Below are 24,535 nucleotides of genomic sequence, written 5' to 3' on the forward strand. Positions count from 1 at the left end.
TGTGGCTGTCACATATGCAGTGCAGAGTAGGCTGGCTGTTTCACCCTGGGGGAGCAGAATGCATAGAGGAATGCTAAGAATAGCATAGTTATTGTTTCATTTGCTTGAATTGAAACATGCAGTAGAATCTTACACATGCCTGAGCGATGAGGGCTATGGCAAGATTTGTGGCAGAGTCAGGCAGGAGGTCCAGTGTGGCCTACTTGATTGGGAGCATTATGCTGCATCTTTCATGCATTTACAAAGTAGCGAGGCGAGTTTCTCTCAGTCAAGGAGGGTTATTGTTTGTTATATGCCTTATTAATGCTACAATTCACCTCCTTAATATTTGGTTTCCTATTGGACCAAAAATGCCAAAGAAGCTAGATGTCAAACATTCCTGACATGGAAGTCTGACCAGGCGCTTGCCACTTGCTCCAAAGGACCTCCAAGGTAGACACTGAAAGCCAGCATTGCTGGGCTCAGTCCACAGGCACCACCAATTGTAGCCCACATCCATGGAGATTGGCAGCCACTATGTGCTAGCCTTCAAGAATCCTTCTCACACATCTCCAATCCACTTACTGAATGGTGCTGCACTTCAATGCTGCACCTTGGGCTGCATTAGCAATGATCATTGTAAAGCTGTAGCAAGGACACTGCCCTCAGCAACGTAGCTCATAGACAGGACTAGATTGCAACTTCAAGCTCTTGGCTCACTGTCAGGGTGGACATTCACCCTAATGCTCACAGCATCCTTACAGTGCATTGCCTTAATCTGCCCTTTATTACTTCGCCCCTTCAGCCAGAGACACCAGACTCCTATCCATGTAGTCTTTCCATGCTGGTCAGAGCAGACACAAAGGAAGGAAGCTCATCATCACTGTCAGCGGGCCTCAGTTAAATCAAGAGAGATAACCTTCACACATGGAGTCCCAACACAGTACACCAAGGACAGCCACTGATACTAGAATAAGGGCTTGGCCTGGGAACAGTCAGAGTCTGATGCTGTCCACACGGGGAGTGAGGAGTCAAATCTTGGGCAGTATACTATTCATCTCTGCTGTTTCTCCCTGTTGTGGGCTGCTATCTGCTGGGATGCAATAGAGGCAAGTATTAAGGGAGCAGAACATGGGTGGCACTGCTGTTATTTTGGTGCCAGTTGGGGAGGTGTCCCAAGTGGACAGTACAGAGGGCATGCAGGGTTAGAGGTGTTGGGGGTGAGAGTGAATGAGGAAAGATGTTGCAGGCAATGTGAGAGTGGTAGAGCATGGGCCTTCGTGGGAAGTGGCGCTGTTCAGAGATAGAGTGAATGTGAGGTACCAGAGAGAGAGTGGTGGGATTTACACTGGCAAAATGGAGAATGTCATTGACTTTCTTCCTATACAGCTGTGCATTGCTCCAGATAGCTGAGACTAAAGTGACCTGGGCAACAACCTTAGACCAGGCTGGCATGGTGTAGTGTCATTGCCTCCACTGCTGGTTTGTACCATCTCCAAAGCAACTATCAGAATGATATCAGAGCAGCTGGGAGCTTGTTTAAGTGCAGAAAAGATTTTTAAAGATGTTCCTGCCACAAATTGAAGACAATCTTTCAACAGGTATCCATTGTGTGATGAGTTGTTCTGGGAATGGCACATGGTTAAGTTGGGATTGAATCTGACATGAGGGAGGGTGTGTGAGTAGCGTAGGTGGTTAATGAGACTTGTTTGGTAAGGCCTCATAGTGAAAATTCCTCTTCAAACCTCCATGCCATTTGCACTGAGCAAACAATTCTCAGATTCAGTCCATTGTCTTTGTAGAGTTCGGGGGTTTGATTGATTTTGTGAAAATTATAAGTATTTACATGTTAAACAAGAACAGTTGTGAAGTTAAGGATAGTTGTTGTGATCATGTGCCACATCAAAGCCATGTTTACTGGTACCATTGAAAGCAAGGCCTCAGGCAAAGAGAAAAATCAGTTATAGACCAAACAGAGCCATAGTTACAAAGGTTTAATGCCATCATTGTGTTTCTACTAAGTGCAAGCACACCTTTATTTCTGTACTTCCATGCATTGTGGTTGTGAACAGGACTACACAAGGTAAACATAGGGAAGATATTCCTAGTGACTAGGGAGTCCAGAACCGGGGGTCACAGTCAAATGACATTGGGTATGGCATTTAGGACTGAGATGAGGAGAAATTTATTCACCCAGAGAGAGGTAAGCCTGTGGAATTCTCTGCCACAGAAAACATTTGAAGTCAAATCATTGAAAGTTTTCAGTAAAGAATTTGATATAGTTCTTAGGACTAAAGAGATCAGAGGATATGCGAAATCAGAAACAAGATACTAAGTTTGGTGATCAACTATGATCATATTGAATAGTAAAGCAGGCACAGAGGGCATAATGGCTTACTCCTGCTCCTAGTTTCTATGTTTCTGAGGAGCAATTATGTTATGATTGTAACAAGGTCAGCCAGCTAGACCTCATAGAATATGAGTTCCTTAATTGTGGCTGTTAATCCTGGTCCAATCAGGAAGCCTACACTGACAGATAAAAAGAGGAGTATCAACCGGAAGGTGGGTAGGGGCGGGCTGCCTTAGAGTGGTCGGAAGGTGGGAGGGGCGGGGGCTTGCTGGGTCTGTATTGTCTGCACTTTTGTATGTAATGGTATTGTCTAATGTACAAATGTCATTGTCACTGTCTTGTCATATGTGGAACTGGGATTTGAGGTTTGTCCTCATCTCCCTGTAAAATGGTTGAATGGTAGGGTTCGGGGCCTAGCTTTGCTGCTCCCCTCCCTTGTAACATTGCGTCTCTTATGTACAGCTGTAAGTGTTTTTTGTAAACTGTTTGTTTGTAATTTGTTTAATAAAATAAATAAACAGGAAAAAAAATAGAGGAGTATCAACCGGAAGGTGGGTAGGGGCGGGCTGCCTTAGAGTGGTCGGAAGGTGGGAGGGGCGGGGGCTTGCTGGGTCTGTATTGTCTGCACTTTTGTATGTAATGGTATTGTCTAATGTACAAATGTCATTGTCACTGTCTTGTCATATGTGGAACTGGGATTTGAGGTTTGTCCTCCTCTCCCTGTAAAATGGTTGAACGGTAGGGTTTGGGGCCTAGCTTTGCTGCTCCTCTCCCTTGTAAAATTGCTGTCTCTTGTGTACAGCTGTTAATGTTTTTTGTAAACTGTTTTGTAATTTGTTTAATAAAATATATATAAAAAGAGGAGTATCAGACATCCAGCCAGTTTGAGAGCTGGCTCTGAGGGAGTTGGATTAGTGTCAGGGACCCTCTATCTGAAAACAAAGGGTGACTTGGTAACAGGATACTGGCCTCTGTGGAGTTATTTCATTATAAGTTCCCTTACCTCTTCATTTTAGTGAATAACCATGAGGTGCATTTAAAATGGATTAATTGCTTGCCTCCAAATTACTTTGTAAAATGCACGACTGGGTCTCCCAAAAATGATGTAGATAGGAAGCAAATCATGAAAGTCACAAATCTCTAAAAGTTTTGTGTCTTCAGCATGAACCTATAATAGATTCCACAGTAAAAAAAACTACTTGCATTTATTTTGCTTTTCATGACAAGCAAGTATCACAATTGCAGTCACTGAAGTTTATATATAAGATATAGTCACTGTCTTAATGTGGGAAACACAGCAGCCAATTTAAACACAGTGAATTCCTACAAATGTCATTATGACCAGGCAATCTGTTTTTGTGATTTGGACTGAAGGTCAAAAACTGGCCAGGACACTAAAGATGACTCTTCCATCCTCTTTTTCAAAATAGTACCATGGGATCTTTTACAATTGAGAGGGCAGACAGGATCTCATTTAACATCTCAGCTGAGACAAAGCACCTCTAACATTGGAACTCTCACTCTGTACTGTACTGAAGTGTCAGCCTAAAGGTTATGCTGAAGTTGTGGAGGGGGAGTTGAACCTATATATTTCTGATTCACAAGTGAAAATGTTACCAGCAGAGCATGGCTGACTAGACAGACACAAATCATAGAAACAGATAGAAAATGTGCCCAAAAAGACTACAGTAAAATTCATGTCAACTGGCTTACACTGGGACTGAGTGGTGTTGGTAAATCACAAAAAGTCATTTAGCCCTTTACAGTTGTAGCACTCGTAAGAATCAAATAAAATACACTCCTTGAGATATACTGCAATCTTCTGAGGTTTAGGGCTTCTCCACCTTTGACTCTTTTCACTGTAAACAATGAAGGAAAAATACTTCAACTTCCAGGCAGTTCTTCTACAATCACATCAGATTGACAACATTGGATTTTACATGTTAATAGTGATGCGGCGCTAAGTGTGGGGAGAGGAAGGTGAAATTGGGGGAATACCAAAGATTCTGGTTAATAGAGCATTATGGTTGCTGGAGTACTAAATAATGCCATTTTTACTATAACAGGATGCTAACCTTTATCACAGAGGGTTTGAATTATGAAGGTGAGGAAATGATGCCTAATTTGTACAAGGAAGACTCGGCTGGACCTTATAATGTGTTCATTCCTGGGCATTGCATATAAGGATTGCATATTGCCCTTGCATCGGGGTATAGTGCAGATTCATCACAATGATTTCAGGTCTTAAAGTATTATGTTTGAGGACAGATTGCTTCCTCTCATGGAGGAATTCAAAACAACCAGCCATTGTCTTAACACAAGAGCTGGGTCATTTAGGAGTGGGGTCGGGAAGAATTTTTCATTCATAAGTAGTGCAAATGTAGAACTTGCTGGGTAAATTGAAATTTTCAAAACTGAAATTGCTAGATTTTTTTGTTAGGCATGGATATTAAGTGTCATGGAGCAAGATCAGTGAGTCTCGAGAGAAATTAATGGAGTTTTCTTATTCCCACGTCCTCTTGCATCCCTTGTACGGATGTGTTTGCATTACTGAATATCATATTTAATAATTATTTTAGTAAAGTTATGAATAGTTTGTCTTTCATTGATTATGAAGACAAAATAACATTTCAGGGTGGTCCTTCAGAGCCATACATACCTCTGTTTCATGTTGTGTATCATTAATTTTCACAATCAAGACAAGACCACCAGAGGACAAAAGACGTTTTGTCCCCATTGCCTGTTCAAAATGTCTATTCATCACATAACTGGCACTCACCCTTAACAAACAAAAAACGCATTTAAGCAGAAAAATATTTGAACAGAACCCAGTTTTCTATAGTAGTTACTTTCGCATTTTACAGCTGCTTCACTAAATGACTAATGTGACAGAGGATTTTAAAATTCTCTGCTGTTAAAAATAATTTGAAGCATAACTTATTCTTGATACTAATTGAAGTTAATTGAATTGAACTGATTAATATGAGAATAGTTAGGTAGCACTGCGTGAATTAACTAGGTTTTAGTAGGGCAGTACTTGACTCCGTTAGCAGCCACAGTTAGAGAGGTAGCATAATTGAATTATAATTCACTTGAATTGTGCTACATGACTGAAGGAGAATTTAGTATTTCAAGTAATATCTGCCAATCAGGACCCCATGTCGTTGCTATTATTTGTTCGAAATTCACAGATCTATATTAGATATTTTCTTGTGTTCATTATTATTGGTCAATTTCATTAGCTGACTCTCATATGATCCAGAATCTACCTTTACTGCCAAACTATCTCGTTAACCTGATGGCATAACTGGAACATCATTTGTATATACATGCCACAAATGTGTTCTCATCATTTTAACGGAGCGACACTTTAGGAGGATCACCTCTTAATTTCAAAGTGGTAAATGTGCAAACTTGTGTCCCTGGCTGAGGTGTCTGCTGGTACCATTCTGCCCACAGACCTTCTTTCTGGGGGATGGGGGTTGACATGCTTAACCAGCTGAAAGCAGCGGAGAGGTAAATGAACTAGTAAAATGCCCATTCATGCCTAATTTCACATGGCAATTAAAATTTTCCATTTGAACTCCAGAATCCCAAGGCATGGGAAACTGGGCTAAGTAGTTAGAGACAAACTCATGGCAGCAGACCAGTAGCCCATGCTCCAGGCAGCTTTGGATGACCTCCCACTGCACCAGTCTGCTCATAACTGTGGTTGCAAACTGTCCTCCCCAATGATGATCCAGCTGCTTATTTCCATTCATTTTCATCTCATTATTTGCCTCATTTCTACATAGCTCCCAATTCTTTTCTTCTTCCCCAGAAATCTAGATAGTGCTGATTCCCAACAGGAAAGTCAGAGCAGTTATCTGGCAGCAGCAGTTCACCTCTTGTCTCCCTGGGCCTTCATACAACTCTGTCTTCATCACAACATCCCTCTATGCTCAATGGACAATGTACTGTTCCACTCCTCATCGATGCAAGTCAGCCTTGCAAAACACCAGCCTAATCATAACATCATACCATCTTTCAGGCCAGATCACACACTACTCAGTCCTTCAGGACTTCAGTTTGGAGGGGCATGGATAGGATAAATAGACAGTCTTTTCCCTGAAGTGGGGGAGTCCAGAACTAGAGGGCATAGGTTTAGGGTGAGAGGGGAAAGATATGAAGAGACCTGAGGGGCAACTTCTTCACACAGAGAGTGGTACATGTATGGAATGAGCTGCCAGAGGAAGTGATGGAGGCTGGTACAATTGCAACATTTAAAAGGCATTTGGATGGGTATATGAATAGGAAGGGTTTGGAGGGATATGGGCTGCGTGTTGGTAGGTGGGACTAGATTGGGTTGGGTTATCTGGTCAGTATGGACAGGTTAGACCGAAGAGTCTGTTTCCGTGCTGTACATCTCTATAACTCTCTAACTCTATATGATACAACCTTTTTTGGAAACATTATGAAGAGCCATATAAATATATCTTAACCTTTTTAACTAAAGGGTACTGTGCTAAGGAATAAAAAAACGTTTAAAATACTAGCAATATGTACTTATAAGGAGCAGGGAGCTCAGGTGGAGTCATACGGTCTGCAGGTAACATGGCCTGGTTACCATGTGGAATAAGACTCTTTCATTGTTGAACTATTGGCATATTGAAAAATTGGCACCTTCCTAAGAAACAACAGCCTGTTGTTTCCTCTCTCTTTGTTTGCAAATCCTCTCAGAAAAGTGTATTAGCGGAAAACCATCAGAAGTCAACTTAACCCTCATGAAGGTTTCCAGGAAAGATTGTGCCAGCAAGTTGTGCATGCAGAATGACTTTGGATCAACCTCACCATTTGGAATTATCCGTGGTATTTCATTTTATCATGAGTTTAACTATTACTTGGCCAAAGTCCTTTGATGTTAACACTCTGCAGAGTTTACATTTTCTTTGCTTCTCCCCAGACTTGAGAGCATGTGTATGTTTGCAATAATCTTTGCCTTTTTGTTTGACTAATGATACTTTGCATAATAAACCAGTTATTTGTTACAGACTAAGTAAATCTGATTGACTTGTTCTTAATTCCAAATCTCTACATAATGGCTCTGATACAATTGGCCAAAGTAGCAGTCTGGCTAAATTTAATATTGGTGTGACCAGTGGAGGAGTGGGACTAAAAAGAAAACTGTGCAGCTTGCCATGCAGCCACTCAGGGGTTCGGTACACATTGACAATCACTATCTTTCAGTTCTAATTGGACCATCCCTGAATCAAGGAAACGTTGGAAAATTAAAATCAGTGATCAACTGTCTTGCTAGCCACTTCTTTTAAGATGCTAGGATGAAGTCCATCAGGACCTGGGAACGTGTCAGCCATGTCTCCAACATTTTACTTAGTACCACCTCCCTAGAGATTGTGGGTTCTCTTGAGTTCCTCCCTCCCTTCCACTTCTGATCTATTGCTCCCTCTGGGATGTTACTTGAATTCTCTGTAGTGAAGGGAAATGCAAAATACCTGTTCCATTCATACGCCATTTCCTATTAATTATCCTGGCTCACTTTCTATAAGACTTATGTCCGCTCTGCTAACCCTTCTTCAAATATTTATAGAAATCTTACTATCTGTTTTATATTTCTGGCAACTTTATGCACTAATTTTTCCCTCCTTAATAATTCTTTGGTCATTTGTTGCTTCTTTTTAAATATTCCATCCAATCTTCTGACATGTCTTATACAATTTTATGCCTTTTTCTTAGTTGATACATCCTCAAAATTTCTAGTCAACCATGAATAATGGTTCTGCCCCTTGGAATTATTAATACTCTTTCAAATTACTCATGTGGATTCTGAAATGTCTCCTTAAATATCTGCTACTGCATCTCTATTGACGTATCCTTTAATCTAATTTTGCCAATTCACTTTAACCAGATCATGCCTTCACGCTTTCATGCCCTCTTGGGTGCCTTTGTTTTAACTTTAAAAAAGAATCTTTGATCCATTTCTCTCTCCTGCAAACTTGGCGGCACGGTGGTACAGTGGTTAGCACTGCTGCCTCGCAGCGTCAGAGACCCGGGTTCAATTCCTGCCTCAGGCGACTGACTGTGTGGAGTTTGCACATTCTCCCCGTGTCTGCGTGGGTTTCCTCCGGGTGCTCCAGTTTCCTCCCACAGTCCAAAGATGTGCAGGTCAGGTGAATTGGCCATGCTAAATTGCCCGTAGTGTTAGGTAAGGGGTAAATGTAGGGGTATGGGTGGGTTGCGCTTCGGCGGGGCGGTGTGTGCTTGTTGGGCCGAAGGGCCTGTTTCCACACTGTAAGTAATCTAATCTAATCTAAAGTTAAAATTTAAATCATGTTATGTTTGTTGCAACCTAGGAGTACCATTACTTTGAGTTCATTCATGAATCTTATCTCAGTACAGCAGAGCATGTCTCATATAGCTTACTCTCTACTTGGCTCCGGCACATGCTGTTGTATGAAACTAACTCATGAACTCCTTACCTAAGCAAACTTTTCCCCTCTAACTTTTCCAATTGATATGAAAATTTAATTGTTTCATGATTATCTCCCTACCTTTCTCAAAAGTTCTGAATATTTCTTGCTTTGTATTCACCCTATTACGTGGTTACTGTGAAGGGCCTATAAGTAACTTGTTGCCTTATAATGTCTACCACAACTGCATCCACATCTCAGTTTCATGAAGTTGGGTCACCCTTTTTATTGTGCTCATCATTAACTAAAACAAGCGACTGTTCATTTTTTTTCCTAGTTTCCTGTCATTATTAAATATCCTGTATCCTTCAAGATCCTGGTTCCATTCCATGTCTTTCTGTGAGAGTCTCTGTATTAGCTCTCAGATCACCTTATTAATTTATGTTTGTGCTCTTAGTTCATCTATTTTATTTTGAAAACTACTCATTTAGGTGCAGAGCCTTTTAGTTTTATTTCTTTACTTTGTAAGCTTGGTCTTATCTGATGCTGTGAACAGGAGAATCGACGTTTCGGGCATAAGCCCTTCTTCAGGAATGCCCGAAACGTCGATTCTCCTGTTCCTTGGATGCTGCCTGACCTGCTGCGCTTTTCCAGCAACACATTTTCAGCTCTGATCTCCAGCATCTGCAGTCCTCACTTTCTCCTGGTCTTATCTGATGGTTAACTTTTAGGTCATTAGCATTTGCCCTTTCACGTCATGATCCATTTATTATTGCCCACATTTAATACATATCTTTCAGCCTTAACTCTACTCTTTGATGCATTACATCTTCCCAAATTGATCTCCCACCCTACTATTTGACTTATATCCTCTCTACTGCTCCAGTTAAATGTTCAAAAGAACACTGGCCCAGTATGGTTCAGGTGGAAACCATTCAATTGGTTCAAATCCAACTTTGCCCAGTACTGGTGCCATGCTCCAGAAACTGGAACACTCTTCTTCAATGTCAGTCTCTATACCATGTATTCATCTCTCTACCTGATTCACCATAAGCCAATTTACACATGGCTCAGGTAATAATATGACCTCATCTTGTTAATTTGATAAGTGCAGCAGGTCAGGCAGCATCAAAGGAGCAGGAGAATCGATGTTTCGGGCATAAGCTCTTCTTCAGGATTCTCCTGCTCCTTTGATGCTGCCTGACCTGCTGCGCTTTTCCAGCAACGCATTTTTAAGCTCTGATCTCCAGCATCTGTAGTCCTCACTTTCTCCTTATTAATTTGATACCAAGCCTCGCATATTGACAATGAAGAACCTCCTTCTTTATCCTTCCTATGTCATTGGTAACCACATGGACTACAATGAGTTGACTCTTCCCCTTCTACCGTAATTTCCTTTCCAACCCTGAGCAGATATCCCAAGCCCTGGCACATGGCAGGCAGTACAACTATCTAGACACACAAGTATTGCCTCAGAGAGCAGCGTAAATCCCCCTCTTCCTACCTATCTTGACATTCTTTCTTATTCCTCATGTTTGAATGGCTTCCTGTAATGTGGTAACATGATCAGTTAGCTCCTGCTCACCCTACAGCCCCCACCCTTCCCCCAGCCCCCACAGCCCTCACCCTTCCCCCAGCCCCACAGCCCTCACTCTCATGCAGACAAAGAACCTGTTGGATAATTGGAAAGGCTAAGGCTTCTGTGTTATTTCCCTCTGGGTCCCCTTACCTACCTCACCTGCAGTCAAATTTTCCTGTTCCTGTACACTGACCAAATCGGGTGACTCAACCCTAGCCCCTGGGACAAAGAACCCTGGTGGTGTTCCTCTTCCTTGATGCATCGTAGGGTGTATAAATTAGCCACCAGTTTTTAAAATCTGAGCCAAGTGGCTCAAACTGCAAACACTTAACACAGAAATGTTCATTCTGGACCAAACTGGCATCCAGGATCTCCCACATGCTATAATTGTGACACATCACCTACATAGCCATTCTTAATAATCCTTAAATAATAATTATTTATTTACATAGTGCATTGTTAATTTGAAAAAAAAAGCAATATTAAAGCTTAAGGATAAAAAGACCTTTATCAGTTACCTGAGACTCAGCATACAGCTAGCTCCTCTGTAATATAACAAAGATTGATTCTAATCAGTACTAATGAATCTACCTATATCTTTGACTGTTTGTCTCAGGGGCCTTGACTCATCCTCTTCTCTAACTGCTGCTGACTACGTGTCACAAGGTCCTTACCTCCCCAGCCCTCTGAGTAATGCTGGCCATCTGTCACAGTGCACTCACCTCACTTGCCCATCCAGTTGATGCTGAGTGTCTGTCTCAAGTTCCTAACATGTCTGCTCCTCTGGCTGATGCTGACTGCCTGTCATAGGATGCTCATCTCATGGACTCCTTTAATCTCAGCCTGAAATGTCCTACTTGATCATTTCAGGCTGCTCTCTCCAGAGGTGAAGAAGTTGATGTGTGACCCATTCCTCAACTCCATGTGATGGAAATTGGTCTGACAAGTGGCAATTTAAGTTATGACTTTGAATGCCCTTCTGCCCAATGTTTAGAAGCTCCAAGCAGCTGAGTTTTCTAACCAGCTAAAATTGCATTGCTGGCATGTTGAATGAAGCTCCAGTCTAAGTGGATTATTCTCAATTCTGATTGAACATGTGGAGTAAACAATTTATAATGTTGACCATTGTCAGGATTACACCACATCCCAAGTCAGTCAACATTTTCAATAGCTTGTGTATTTCTGGGAGTTAGCTGTGTGTGAACTGAATCCAGCTGAAGAACACATATCATTAACAAATCTTCACTGAACAAAATCTGTAATACTTTTCTGACTGTTCAAGATTCTTCAAAATATTTGTCTCAATGCAGCTTTTCCAGAACTCATTACCTAGCAATTTTCCAGTTGACAACAATCATATAATCTTGTCACATTTACTTCCAAAGTTGGTAATCTATTCCTGGTACTGATCCCACTTTTCCTATCTATAATTCAATTGAAAACCTAATCCCCTAAAGATTTTCCATTCATAAAAAAGAAATGAATGATACTGTCACAAAATAGTTTGAGAAATTATTTAGACAATTAGAGATTCCTGAAAATGAACTATTCATTTTCTACCTTCGCCCTATCCTGTTCTATCACCTGCCTTCATATATTTTCAAGCATTTCTCGTGTTCCCTGTTCTACCTTAGCTCTGACTACAGGCTGAATCTGACATTTTTTTTGGCTGAATGCAAATTTTGCTGAGCCTCACAAAGGGTTTCTGTCTGATAGGGTGAGTGAATGTTTTCACCAAAACATGCTAAACACGCCTCATTAACTAGCAACTCTGTCTCTTTGGCGATGTTCTCAACTGACGCTAACTCATTTCTATCACTCCCCAAACCCGGAAGAACTCATAGCTGTTGGAATATTCCAAATGGACCAGCATCTCTGGTGCCTGCACCATCTTTGAAAGGGTATTGTTAACTTGGACAGGCACTATCCATCTAGAGCTACCCTATATGGTTTGTGCCATGTTGCCAAGGCATACTAGATAAAAACAAACTGGTATCTTGCTTGTGGACTGGAGTCTGGAAGTTCTGGTAGATGGGATATGCAGGAAGAGATATTCTCCTCCCCAGGATGGGCAGTGGAGACCACAACACCATGCCAGCCAAGATTGCCCCTTGGGTCAGTACAGTTTCAGCCATATGCTCAGTGTACGAAGAAAGTTAAGAACATTTTTCCATTCTGTCATGGTAAATGCACCCTGTCTCTCTGCTACCCTCATACCCACTCTATCTCTGCTACTGTACCCACCTCCCACCAAGGCTCATGCTTTATCACTCTCACTATTGCATGCAACAGTTTCCGTCACTTGCTGTCACCTACCCCAGCACTCCATATTATTAACCCTCTATGGCATTTTACTGCCTACTCACTCACTCAGAACAACTCACCATCTTTCCCAATTGTGAAGTAATAGCATATTACTTCATCTCTTCATCACACTTCATTACTTCATCACACTTTCGTCTCTGTTAATAACTCCATTTCTCTCATTCCTGGAGAAAATGGGTCATAATAGGGTAGAAAGAGCCAAGAGCGGTGGTGGGTAGTCCAACTTCCAGATTTCCAGCTCTTATGAGGAGACGATCCTGATACTAAGTACTTCAAGTTACTGACTGACCATATCCAATGTCCTAGAGTGGTATCAGAGGCTGCCCTGTCATAACACCAGTTTAACTCATTTCAAAAAGCCAATTGGATCAAGGTAAGTGTTGGATTTATAGCAAGCAAGAGAAGTTCAAAAGCATTTTTGTAAGATTGCCCTCAAATTCTCCAGTTTAAATTGGGATGCAGCAGATTGCCTAACATAATTTAAAATGCAATCAACAGAGGATTAAAACATCAGGATTGACAGTTGAGAAGCTAAAAGATACCAAAGGACATTGAGCACATTAGGAAATCAATTCAGAGTCAGCTTAAACTTTTCTATTCACCATCGAGAATTTATGTAAGATAAATCCATAGACCATTTTGTGAGCAGAAGCAGAGGATAGGATTCATTAAGTTATTTTGTAGATGGGGAGCTAACAAACACAACGATTGAGTTAATGATTGCATGAGGTGACTACCTACTGCCTCAGGACAGTGGCTCTTTTTTTCTAATCTGTCAATGCGAATTGCAATATTAATTCTTCATGCACGGTAGTTATTAATTAACTCATTATTTTGTTATTTCAAGAAAGTCTGGTTAAAATGATTTGTTTGAAAATGTGAGTTGGATTATGGATAAAGGTATCCACAAGGGTAGGGATCCTTTTTTTAAACTAACTGGTTTGCAACCAGTCGAGGAGTGAATAAAAATAAAATGAGCCAGTTCATCCTTCCTCACCAGGGGCTTAATTGTTTGCATTGTCCCATCTGGGCATAACTAATTAGGAAACCTCACCTGGGGGCTGGTCATGACATTATTCAGAACTGAATATGAGCAGAGAACAAAACATTACTTTTTTCTATATGAGTGGAAATAAAATCTCAGCTCTTGCTGTGGACAGAAAATTAAAAGTTCAAGAAGAAAAGGCTGTGCTACTGGCTCAGAAGAAATCCAGACTTGTCAATGTCATCTCTCAGATGATGATGTCTTTAGGGGACATCACTGTTCATCTCAGAATGATGTATGAAGAGAAAGAAGAGGAAGCAGGATGAATTAAGACCTATGTATTGTCAATCAAATGATAAAGTATCTATTTTACAGGAAAATTAGAAGCAACTTGCACACATAATAGATCAAGCTCAGCGGGAGCAGCTACAGAATCATCGACATGAGATCAAAGAAAAGCTGGAGACCTGTAAATACAGCTGGAGATGTATGGCGCACACAAAGGGAGTTGCAAGGAACTCGAGACAACGTTTTAGATATAAATGCCAGCAACGATATAGTGAGAAAACTTTAGATATTTTGATTTTTGATTTTATAGTCATGTGTACTCAAATAGAGGAGTATAGTGAAAAGTGTATAATGTCACCACATACAGCACTATCTTCGGTACCAAGGTACTGAGGTACAAAAAACTTAGGTCCAAAGTAGTAAGAGAAACAAGAGTTAAAAAGTTAACCATTACTTCATAAAATAATGGAAAAATAAAGAAATAGATAATAACTTACTTAAACTAGGAAAACAAAGAAATACATTAAAAGTTTAACAGTCTTGGATGAATCCTCTGCTAATCTCGCTCTCTGTTCTCAATGTCACCACCACAGATACTGTTGCTGAACTGACCGCCTCTCCAATCTCTTACTCAAGTATGACATAAAGGAAACAAAACAACCCACTGAAGTAGCATGGGGAAAAAGCGCATGGGAAGAGGGAGTTGAAGAGATTGGACAGTTTTTGGAACAGTTTATGAAGGAAGGAATATGTTGCACCAACAGAAAACAAAATGTTGATAAAACTAGAAGAATCCAGTGTGCAAAGCCAGAATGTTCAATATGAGCTGGAATCTCTTCAGGAGCAAAACAGTAAGTGCCAAGAAGAGTTGAACCATTTTAAAGCAGTTTGAGGAATATGAGCTGTCAGTGGCTAACCTGGAGAGAAACCGACTATCCTGCTTCCGAATAAGCAAATCTAAAATAGTAACTGCAGTTCTTGAAAAATAAAACTGGACACATGAAAAGGAATGATAGACAATATCACTGATGACTGTGCAAATCAGTGACTCCTCCAGATCTAAAGATTTGCAGATTTCAGCAAATCATCTATATTTTGCAAATATATGCATCATACATTCATATGTAATTTTAAATATTTTAAATTTCTTTTGATGAGAAGGGGGATATCTTTTAAGTACCTTGTTGTCAAATGAGTTGACCTTTATGGAGTCTGTGATTGGTATTCAATATTGTGAACCTGCCCGTCAGTCTGTTGTATTTCAGCAAACTGCGCATAAAGAAATGAATTGGTTTGTTGTAATGTTTGCATCATACATTATGATGTGTTTTGTTGTGTTAAATAAAGTAACCTAGTGAATTAATAAACCCCGACATGATTGATTATTAGACCATTTTCATTCGCATGAACCTGGGCTTGAGATGATGGACCGCTACCGAACAGAACCACGTTCTTAATGTAGACAAGGCAGACCTGGACAATTTTCCACATTGTCTGGTTAATGTCAATGTCGTATCTGTACTGGAAGAGTTTTTGCCAAGGATGCAGTTAGGTTTGCAGCAGTTATCTTCAGTCCTGCCACCAGAGTGTAGTCAGGCCGAAAATCTTCACAAAAACCAGACCCTTCAGCTCAAATTTGATAAAAGCCTACATATCTCAGATTTGAAGTGGCATTCTGCATGCAGTCCAGTATCCAATTACTCTTTTTAAAATTAGTATTATACACCTTTTGCTGATTCTTGGCTTTGCCTTCTTTTTTTTTTCCTTTCATTAGAAAGATTCTTGCATTTTTCTTCCATAAGACGTGAGTCAGGGGTTTGATGGATTCCACTTTACTTTCATGGATGGGTGAGGCTCCAGCAAACTTCAAGGAGCCTCTGAGCTGCACAACATCGAGACTTGGAATTATATCACCATTCCTTTACTGGTACTGGGTCAAAATCCTGGAACTTCCTCCCCAACAGCACAGTACATCCCTCCACTAAATGGACTGCAGTGGTTCAAGAAGGCAATGCAGTACCACCTTCTCAGGGGCAATTAGGCTAAGTCAGTGATGCCCAAATCCCAGGAAAAATATTTATTTAAAAAAAAAGGCCTCAAATATCAGCATTTATATATTTCTGCAGTGAACTTTGACAATGACAAGCAGAAAGATGGGATAGTGGTGACTATTTAATGTTCAGCATTAGTTTATGCCTCTGTGATTTGTGCAGTTTTTCAAAACGCAGAGGACTATCTAAAAATAGATTCTTAATAGTCAAACATTTCCAAAGTTTAACATTATACTGTTTATCTGAGGCTGCAATCTTACTCCCATGAAAGCTGATACCAATTTTAATTATCAATGGGCCCCTAAGTGCTTTTAATTTGCAAATATAATTTACGTTCTGAAATTTAATGCAAATTGGTCAAATTCATGGAAATTGATAAACTGCATGAGGAAGAAGAGTCACATCATGTAAGGTAATCACAAATGGAACAAAATATCATTTGAAATTCAGCAGAACAACAATAGATGACATTGCATATTAATAATTATAGGATATAGCACATTGAAAATCAACATTATCTATAAGTTTACAAGTCGCAACACATCAGGTAATAATCCAACAGATTTATTTGAAATGCCAAGCTTTCAGAGCACTGCCCCTTAGTCAGATGAAAGCTTGTGATTTTAAATGAACCTGTTGGACCATAATCTGATGTAGTATGACCTTGCCCATCTGATCCCAACACCATCACCTCCACATCATAATATAAGTGTCACCCTTTCCTGTGGGTCAGAAAACTATGGATTCCTGCCCCAGTTCCTAGCCTGTGCACATAAACCAAGCTGATACTCTTGTAGGTGTAAAAGATCGCAGATTACCATTTTGATGAAGATGAGAAGGACATTGCCCCAGTGTCCTGGCTCATATTTACCTTTTGAATAACAACATCAGAATAGATTACCTGGTGATTTCCACAATGTTGTTTGTGTGCTATGTTTCCACAATAGATCAATGCAAAAGTAGTTAATTCATTGATTTAGTTCTGTATTAATTCTACTTAGTTGCATTCAGATTGTTGACATTAACTAGCAATTCACTTGTGTTCCTATGAATAGGAACAGAAACTGTGGTGTCTGGGTGAAAAGGTGCATGTTTGTAAAGTCCATCTCTGAAAATAGGCCATTCAGCTATTCAAGCCTGCTCTACCTTTCAATATGATCATGGCTGATCATTCAACTCAGTACCCTGTCCCTGATTGCCCCCAAGCCCTACAATCCCTTTTGCAATGAATTAGATCTAACTTCTCCTTGAAAATATTGAATGTTTTGGCCTCAACTCTTTTCCGTGAACTCCACACGATCACAACTTCCTGGGTGAAGAATTTGCTCCTCATTTCAGTCCTAAGTGGCTTACCCTGTATTCTTCAACTGTTACCTCTGGTTCTGGACTCCTCAATCATTGGGAACATTCTTCCTGTGTTTAGCCTGTTTCGTCGTGAAGGAATTTTACAGATTTACAATAGAATCCTACCTCATTCATCTAAAAATTTGGTCCAGTCGCTCTTCCTTTGTCAGCCCTACCACCCCAGGAATTAGCCTGGTAAACCTTTGTTGTACTCCCTCTGTAGCAAGAATATCCTTCCGAAGATTGGGAGACCAAAACTGCACACATGTTCCGGATGTGGTCTCCCCTGTACAATTGCAGCAAGGCATTCCTGTCCTTGTACTTAAAATTTCTTGCTATGAATATCAACATACCGTATGCTTTCTTCACTGCCTGCTGCACCTGCATGCTTACTTTCAGCAACTGGTGTACAAGGACACTCAGGTCTTATTGTATGTACCCCTTTCCAAATTTATCACCATTCAAATAATAATGTGCCTTTCTGTTTTTACTACTGAAGTGGATAACCTCCTATTTAGACATGGTGTACTTTTTCTGCAATGTATTTTCCTGCTGAATCAACTTGTGCAAATCACACTGAACTATCTTCTCACTGTTTTCCTTGCCACCCTGCTTTGTGTCATCTGCAAACTCCAAGGTATTGGATTTAATAGAAACAGAGGGAGAGAGAGAGAGAGAGAGGATGATCAACTGAGTGACAAAGAGTAAGAGCGGAAAAAAGATGCATTGAGTAAGACAAATAAAGCACGAAAGAAACCATTTACTCCATCGTGTATGTGTTAATTTTTGAAAGAGCTACTTAGTTAGTTTAATGTTTTCCCCGTGGAGCTTTTAATTAAATGTAATTTAAATATTTATTCTGCTCTTTTAGAAGCTTAGGGTTTCAACTTCCACTGTAGTTTCTGACAGGAAAAATTAATTCTCCCTACCCCTCCTTTCAATTATTTTTGGAGACTGTCTGCATTTCTAAATTAAGTTCTCCACCTATTACAATACGTTGTTGAAAGTATTCATATATTCTAAAGCAAACCATAGCGTGGTAGACAGGGAGCTCAATCACTAACTATAATTTGGAGTTTTATTAACTGGTTATAGCTAGAAGAATTGATTTTTGTTCAGGGCCACCTGTAAATAACACAATTATTATTTTAACATGACTGTAAGACTCTTGTTTGTTATTATTTGAACTTTCAGGATATAGAATGTGATTTATGCTGATCTACAGTATATGCTTCCTTGCTCTAATAGATAGATTTGAAGTACACTCAATATTGAGCCTCACATCTCAGTTCCAGCCATTCACAGGCAGTTTGTCATTAAAGATCCTTTGTGGAGTATTTTATATTACCTCATACATTCCACCACATGTGTTCTCTTGTCTTCTTGCAAGGCAGTTTGAAAAATAAAATTCTCACAAAATTAGGCCAATTGAGAACCAATAAATGGCTTCATTTTACAAGAAAAGTCTGAAAGAACTCTGCAGAGTTTCAAAATATTATTTATATATTTCCTACTGCTCCTTGTACTATTCAAACAAACATCACTCCTTCTCTATTGAAAGACTGAACTCTCAAGATAGAAATTCTTCAATAATCCAGCACTAATACTTCCCTTTCATGCTCTGCAGATATGTTCTCAGATAGAGATCTCTCAATCTATCACTGAATGAGCATGCATTAAGACTTTTCCTCCTAATCATCATTCTAGGTGGAAAGCTGCTCTGTCTTGATTTTCCTAGAGAGATACAAAGAAAAATTCTAGGATTTTCCATTTTGGACGTTGGCTTCAATTGCAAAACTCGACCTGTATTAGGTAAATTTTCCTGGATTGTCCAACTGGTCAGAAGGCACACTCACCATCCAATTAAGAAAGGCATGTGTGCTTTCAAAGTTGGTGGACATGGACGTATCTCTTCAGAACTGAAGACGATACAACTTGATGCTGTCGGTAAAAGAGAGAGATAATTTATCCATGTTGAGGTACCCTGTCACCATTTTAAGATAATATATTTTAAATTTTAAAAAGGCCACATCCATTGAACAATCACTGTGGAGGGGAAATCCCTCCAAAGAGTGACTAGCAATTGGAGTAATGACCACATAGACCTTGTTTTCTTTGAGTGATGGCTTCTCAGTTTAACCCAGGCAGTCACCTCCCAACACCAGTGAGACCTGCACTAAGTGGAAACCGTCCCTTTGTTAAGAGTGTGAACTGCCATGCAATTTAAATAATGACTCTGTATTTACACAAAACTAATATTATAAAGGAGTACTCCTCATACTGCATCACTTGTGTTAAACAAGCTTGTAGTTGGCTTATCTGGCAGGTAACTCTTCCTGAATTATAGCGAACTTTGTAGCGTAATTGGAAAATAAATAGTTTAATGTTTTCCCTGTGCAGCTTTTAAATTAAATTATGGACAAAAATTTTAACAATAGGTGGATGGAGATGGGGGTAATGGTGGTAGGTCGGAGAGGAGGAGGGGAGGGTGGAGTGGATTGGTGGGAAGGAAGATGGACTTGTAGCTCAGATCCTGAGGGCTGGAAGGTTGGAACTTGGATAAAGTGGGGGAGGGGAAATGAGGAAACTGGTGAAGTCCACATTGATGCCATGGGGTTGGAACATCCTGAGGCGGAAGGTGAGGCGTGCTTCCTCCAGCCGTCGGGTAGTAAGGGAGTGACGATGGAGGAGGCCCAGGACCTGCATGTCCTTGGTAGAGTGGGAGGGGGAGTTAAAGTGTTCAGCCATGGGGTGGTGGGGTTGGTTGGTGCAGGTATCCCGGAGATGTTCTCTGAAGCGCTCTGTGAGTAGTGTCCTGTCTCCCCAATGTAGAGGAGACCGCATCTAGAGCAACAGATACAGTAAATGACATGTGTGAAAGTGCAGGTGAGACTTTGATGGATATGGAAGGTTCCTTTGGGGCCTTGGACAGAGTCGAGGGGGGAGGTGGGCGCAGCTTTTGCAATTCCTGTGGTGGCAGGGAAAGCTGTCAGGAGGGGAGAGTGGTTGTTGGGGGACGTGGACCTGACGAGGTAGTCGTGGAGGTAACAGTCTTTATGGAAAGCGGATAAGGGTGGGGAGGGAAATAGATCTCTGGTGGTGGGGTCCATTTGTCGGGGGTGGAAATGGCTGACGATGATGCGAAGTATAGGGAGGTTGGTGGGTGGAAGGTGAGGATCAGTGGTGTTCTGTCCTTGTTGCAGTTGGAGAGTGGGGTTCGAGGATTGAGGTGCGGGATGTGGATGAGATGCGCTGGAGGGCATCATCAACCACATGGGAGGGGAAATTGTGGTCTTTAAAGAAGGAGGCCATCTGGTGTGTTTTGTGGTGGAACAGGTCCTCCTGGGAGCAGATGCAGCAGAGGTGGAGGAATTGGGAATGAGGGATAGCATTTTTGCAGGAGGCAGGGTGGGAGGAGGTGTAACCCAGGTAGCTGTGGGAGTTTGTGGGTTTGTAGAAAATGTCAATGTTGAGTCGGTCACAGTCGATGGAGATGGAAAGGTCCAGGAAGTGGAGGGAGGTATCAGAGATGGTCCAGGTGAACTTAAGGTTGGGGTGGAATGTGTTGGTGAAGTTGATGAACTGTTCAATCTCCTCGTGGGAGCACGACGTGGCGCCGATGCAGTTATCAATGTAGCAGAGGAAAAGGTGGAGAGTGGTACTGGTGTAGCTGCAGAAAATAGACTGTTCCATATACCTGACAAAAGGACAGGCACAGCTGGGGCCCATGCGGGTGCCCATGGCTACCCACTGACCAAGTACTCAGTCTGGCCAAGTGTGGAGCTGAACCTTTGTGTCTTTATTCAAATACGGCAGTGGCATTAAAATTAACAAGGTCCTCTATGTTCCAATTCTTGCTTATCACGGTATTACAGTATCACGGAACTGTTATGGCACAGAAAGAGGCTATTGAGGTTCTGAGGAAAGGTGACTAGAGCCGAAATGTTAAGTGTGATTTTTCTCTACAGACGCTGCCACACCTGCTGAGCTTTTCCAGCAATTTCTATTCTTGTTTTTTTATTCAACTTCTCATGTCTGTGCTGGGTTTGCAAATGAACATCATTACCATTGTGAATCTCCTGCTTTTCCTCTGTACCTTGCACAATATTTTTATTTAAATCACGCTCCAATGCCCTCTTGCATCTCTTAATTGAACCTGCATCCACCACGCATCCAGGGAGTTCATTCCATTCCCTAGTCACCATGTGAAAGAAACTTTGTTCCTTTTTTTTTGTTTCTCTTACGAGCGGGACAGTTTCTTTCAATCCACTCTATTCTGCCCTGTCACGATTTTGAAACCATTTATCAGATCTCCTCTGAGCCTTCACTTTGAAGAGAACAGTCCAAATTTCTTCAATCTATCCTCACAACTGAAGTTCTTCCTCTCTGGAACCACTTGAGCAAATTGTTTTTGCACTCTCACCAATTTGTTTATATCCTCCCTAAAACGTGGCATCTGGAACTGTACACAGTACTCCAGCTGAAGTCTAACAAGTGTCATGTACAAGTTTGACATCACCTATTTGTTCTTGTACTGTAAGCTTCATGAACTGCTCTCTCCACCATCCTGCCATCAAACTTTTCATTACAGTGTGCTCATTTACATTTTCATAAATCAACCGAGTTTCCTCTGGGTGCTCCGGGTTCCTCTCACAATCCAAAGAGTTGCAGGTCAGGTGAATTGGCCATGCTAAATTGCCCATAGTATTAGGTGCATTAGTCAGAAGGAAATGGGTCTGGGTGGGTTTCTCTTCAGAGGGTTGGTGTGGACTGGTTGGGCCGAAGGGCCTGTTTCCATACTGTAGGGAATCTAATCTAATCTAACCGATTCAAACCTGTTATCACATAACTCAATGAATACATGGGTTTTGAAGTTGGACCTTCTAGTTCCAAGATTGGAATGCTCCCATTGTGATGCTGGGCTCCCCCACACAATTGCTTCTGCACAGGTAACAGCATCGAAGTTCCTGTAAACCCCTACTGCTACTCTATGAAAATCAAGGCCCATGTATTCTTTCACAAAAGACTTTGACGGATTTCCAATTCAGCAGTTGGAAGAGGGGCATAATCTTATTCCTGGGACATGCTGGTAAATCAAGCCATGGACTTGAGTGCTGGTGAAGTTAGCAGAAAACAAATTCATGCTTGGAGAATCAATTTGTTAATGTTGAGAGAATGACCATTTTCCATTGTACTTATTCGGTTCTTATTATCCATAGCAGATAACAACCTAAATATAATGATTGAAAGATTTGTAGTGTAACTGCTGCTATATTGTTAAATAACCAGGAAAAGATAGACTCTCACATCAGTTTTAGTTATATTTATACTCAAGTTAATTTTAAAAATATATACTTTTTAAATATGTGCATAATTTCTGTCAAAATAGATGGTGCTCATTAAGGCCATATTTAAATACACTCAGACCCAGTTGCATTTTATTTGGTTATGATAATCCAGTAAGTAAAACAGATTGCTTAATAGATTCAGACTTACAAAATGGCCAATTTATTATTCAATACTGACATTTCAGCATCTGATATCATGAGATTTGGCCATAGTACAATGAAGAATAACATGCCACATGTCATAAATTAAAGAAACATATTTTTGAAGAACATGTGTGCACCTGCTGTGAGCTAATCAGATGGCATATGATCTGAAAGCTGTTCCATATGCAATAGTTTCTGTAGAACTGAAATCCAGATCACACAGTTAATGCTGCTATGATCATTTCCTCCTTAACAGCCTTTAAACATTAACCATCTAAAGGATAACTGCTTTATCTAGCTCTAAAAAATGATAGCTTTACCTTCAAAGCTGTGTTATACCTTGTTATACTGTGCATGCTCAACACAACTCACACCACTAAACTTGTCTAAGTACATTCCACTGATATATTCAAAGTGAATATTTAGAATTAACACTATTTATAACAAACCTGTTAGCTGATCTTCATATTGTTAGCAAGCATCACTCTTAGCTGTAATTGGCTTTCACATAGTGATGAAAACACAGTTAGAAAAGCATAAACCACGACAACTCTTATTCAATGTTTTCTTTTGCAGAGAAATGTTCTAATTTGTGGAGACATATTGAGATATAATCATTAGTTTATGTCTGTTCTCTTTTCCTATCTCTCTGTTCCCTTCCTACAATCTTACAATGCCCTCTCTCCTTCTACTCCCATGTCTTGATTAGATTAGATTATATTCCCTACAGCGTGGAAACAGGCCCTTCGGCCCAACAAGTCCACACCGACCGTCCGAAGAGTAACCCACCCAGACCCATTTCCCCTCTGACTAATGCCTCTAACACTATGGGCAATTTAAAATGTAGATTCTAGATTAGAGTGGTGCTGGAAAAGCACAGCAGTTCAGGCAGCATCCGAGGAGCAGGAAAATCGGCGTTTCGGGCAAAAGCCCTTAATCAGAAATCATTTAGAATGGCCAATCCACTTAACCTGCACATCTTTGGACTGTGGGAGGAAACCAGAGCACCCGGAGGAAACCCACGCAGACACGAGGAGAATGTGCAAACTCAACACTGACAGTTGACCAAGGCCAGAATCGAACCTGGGTCCCTTGTGCTGTGAGGCAGCAGTGCTAACTGCTGAGTGACCATGCCACCCCTTGAGCCTGACATGACTTGAACACACAACCTTCTGATCTGGAGTCAGACGCGCTACCGTTGCGCCACAAGCCCACACTGTTCTATTCTCTTGGCATACTAACCTCTCCATTTTATACAATCTCATTGATTTGGTATTTTATTAAACTGATTCACCAGAAGTAAGGTGTGGGGGGAGGGGGTGCGTATAGTGTCATTAAGGTAGAGGGAACCCATAAGTCAAGATTTCACCCATACAGTGAGGAGTGTTATCTCTATTGTGCGTGTAAGATATCATCAATTCGTTCCCAGCCTGCAGGAGAACCTGATCGAAAGGGTTGGCATTAAGTCAGATAGGATGGTGGAGGTCTCAGGACAAGGTGGGTCTACACTGGTAAGGTGTCGTTGCTGGTTGGAAATTATAATCCCATTGGGGGGCTGCTGATCCTTGGGTCCTTGAGGTAGAACCCATAGGAAGTCAGAGAATTGATAAAAATCTCAGGCATGTTCCCGGAGAGGAGAAGATCAGCAAGCTGAAATGAGGTTTGGAGACTGCTAAGATGAAGAGTTCATTTTTCCAAAAGTAAAATTCTTTATTCATAAGATCTGGGAAAGTAC

General features: G+C 40.9%; 1 non-coding gene across 1 annotated transcript; it reads right to left on the reverse strand.

Moving 5' to 3' along the window:
* Window positions 1-23,941: 23,941 nt before the first annotated feature.
* Window positions 23,942-24,013, reverse strand: trnaw-cca. Its single transcript has one exon. It is a non-coding gene; the product is annotated as a tRNA-Trp (tRNA).
* Window positions 24,014-24,535: the final 522 nt, after the last annotated feature.

Source organism: Chiloscyllium plagiosum, chromosome 23 (genome assembly GCF_004010195.1).
Source record: "Chiloscyllium plagiosum isolate BGI_BamShark_2017 chromosome 23, ASM401019v2, whole genome shotgun sequence".
Lineage (NCBI taxonomy): Eukaryota > Metazoa > Chordata > Chondrichthyes > Orectolobiformes > Hemiscylliidae > Chiloscyllium > Chiloscyllium plagiosum.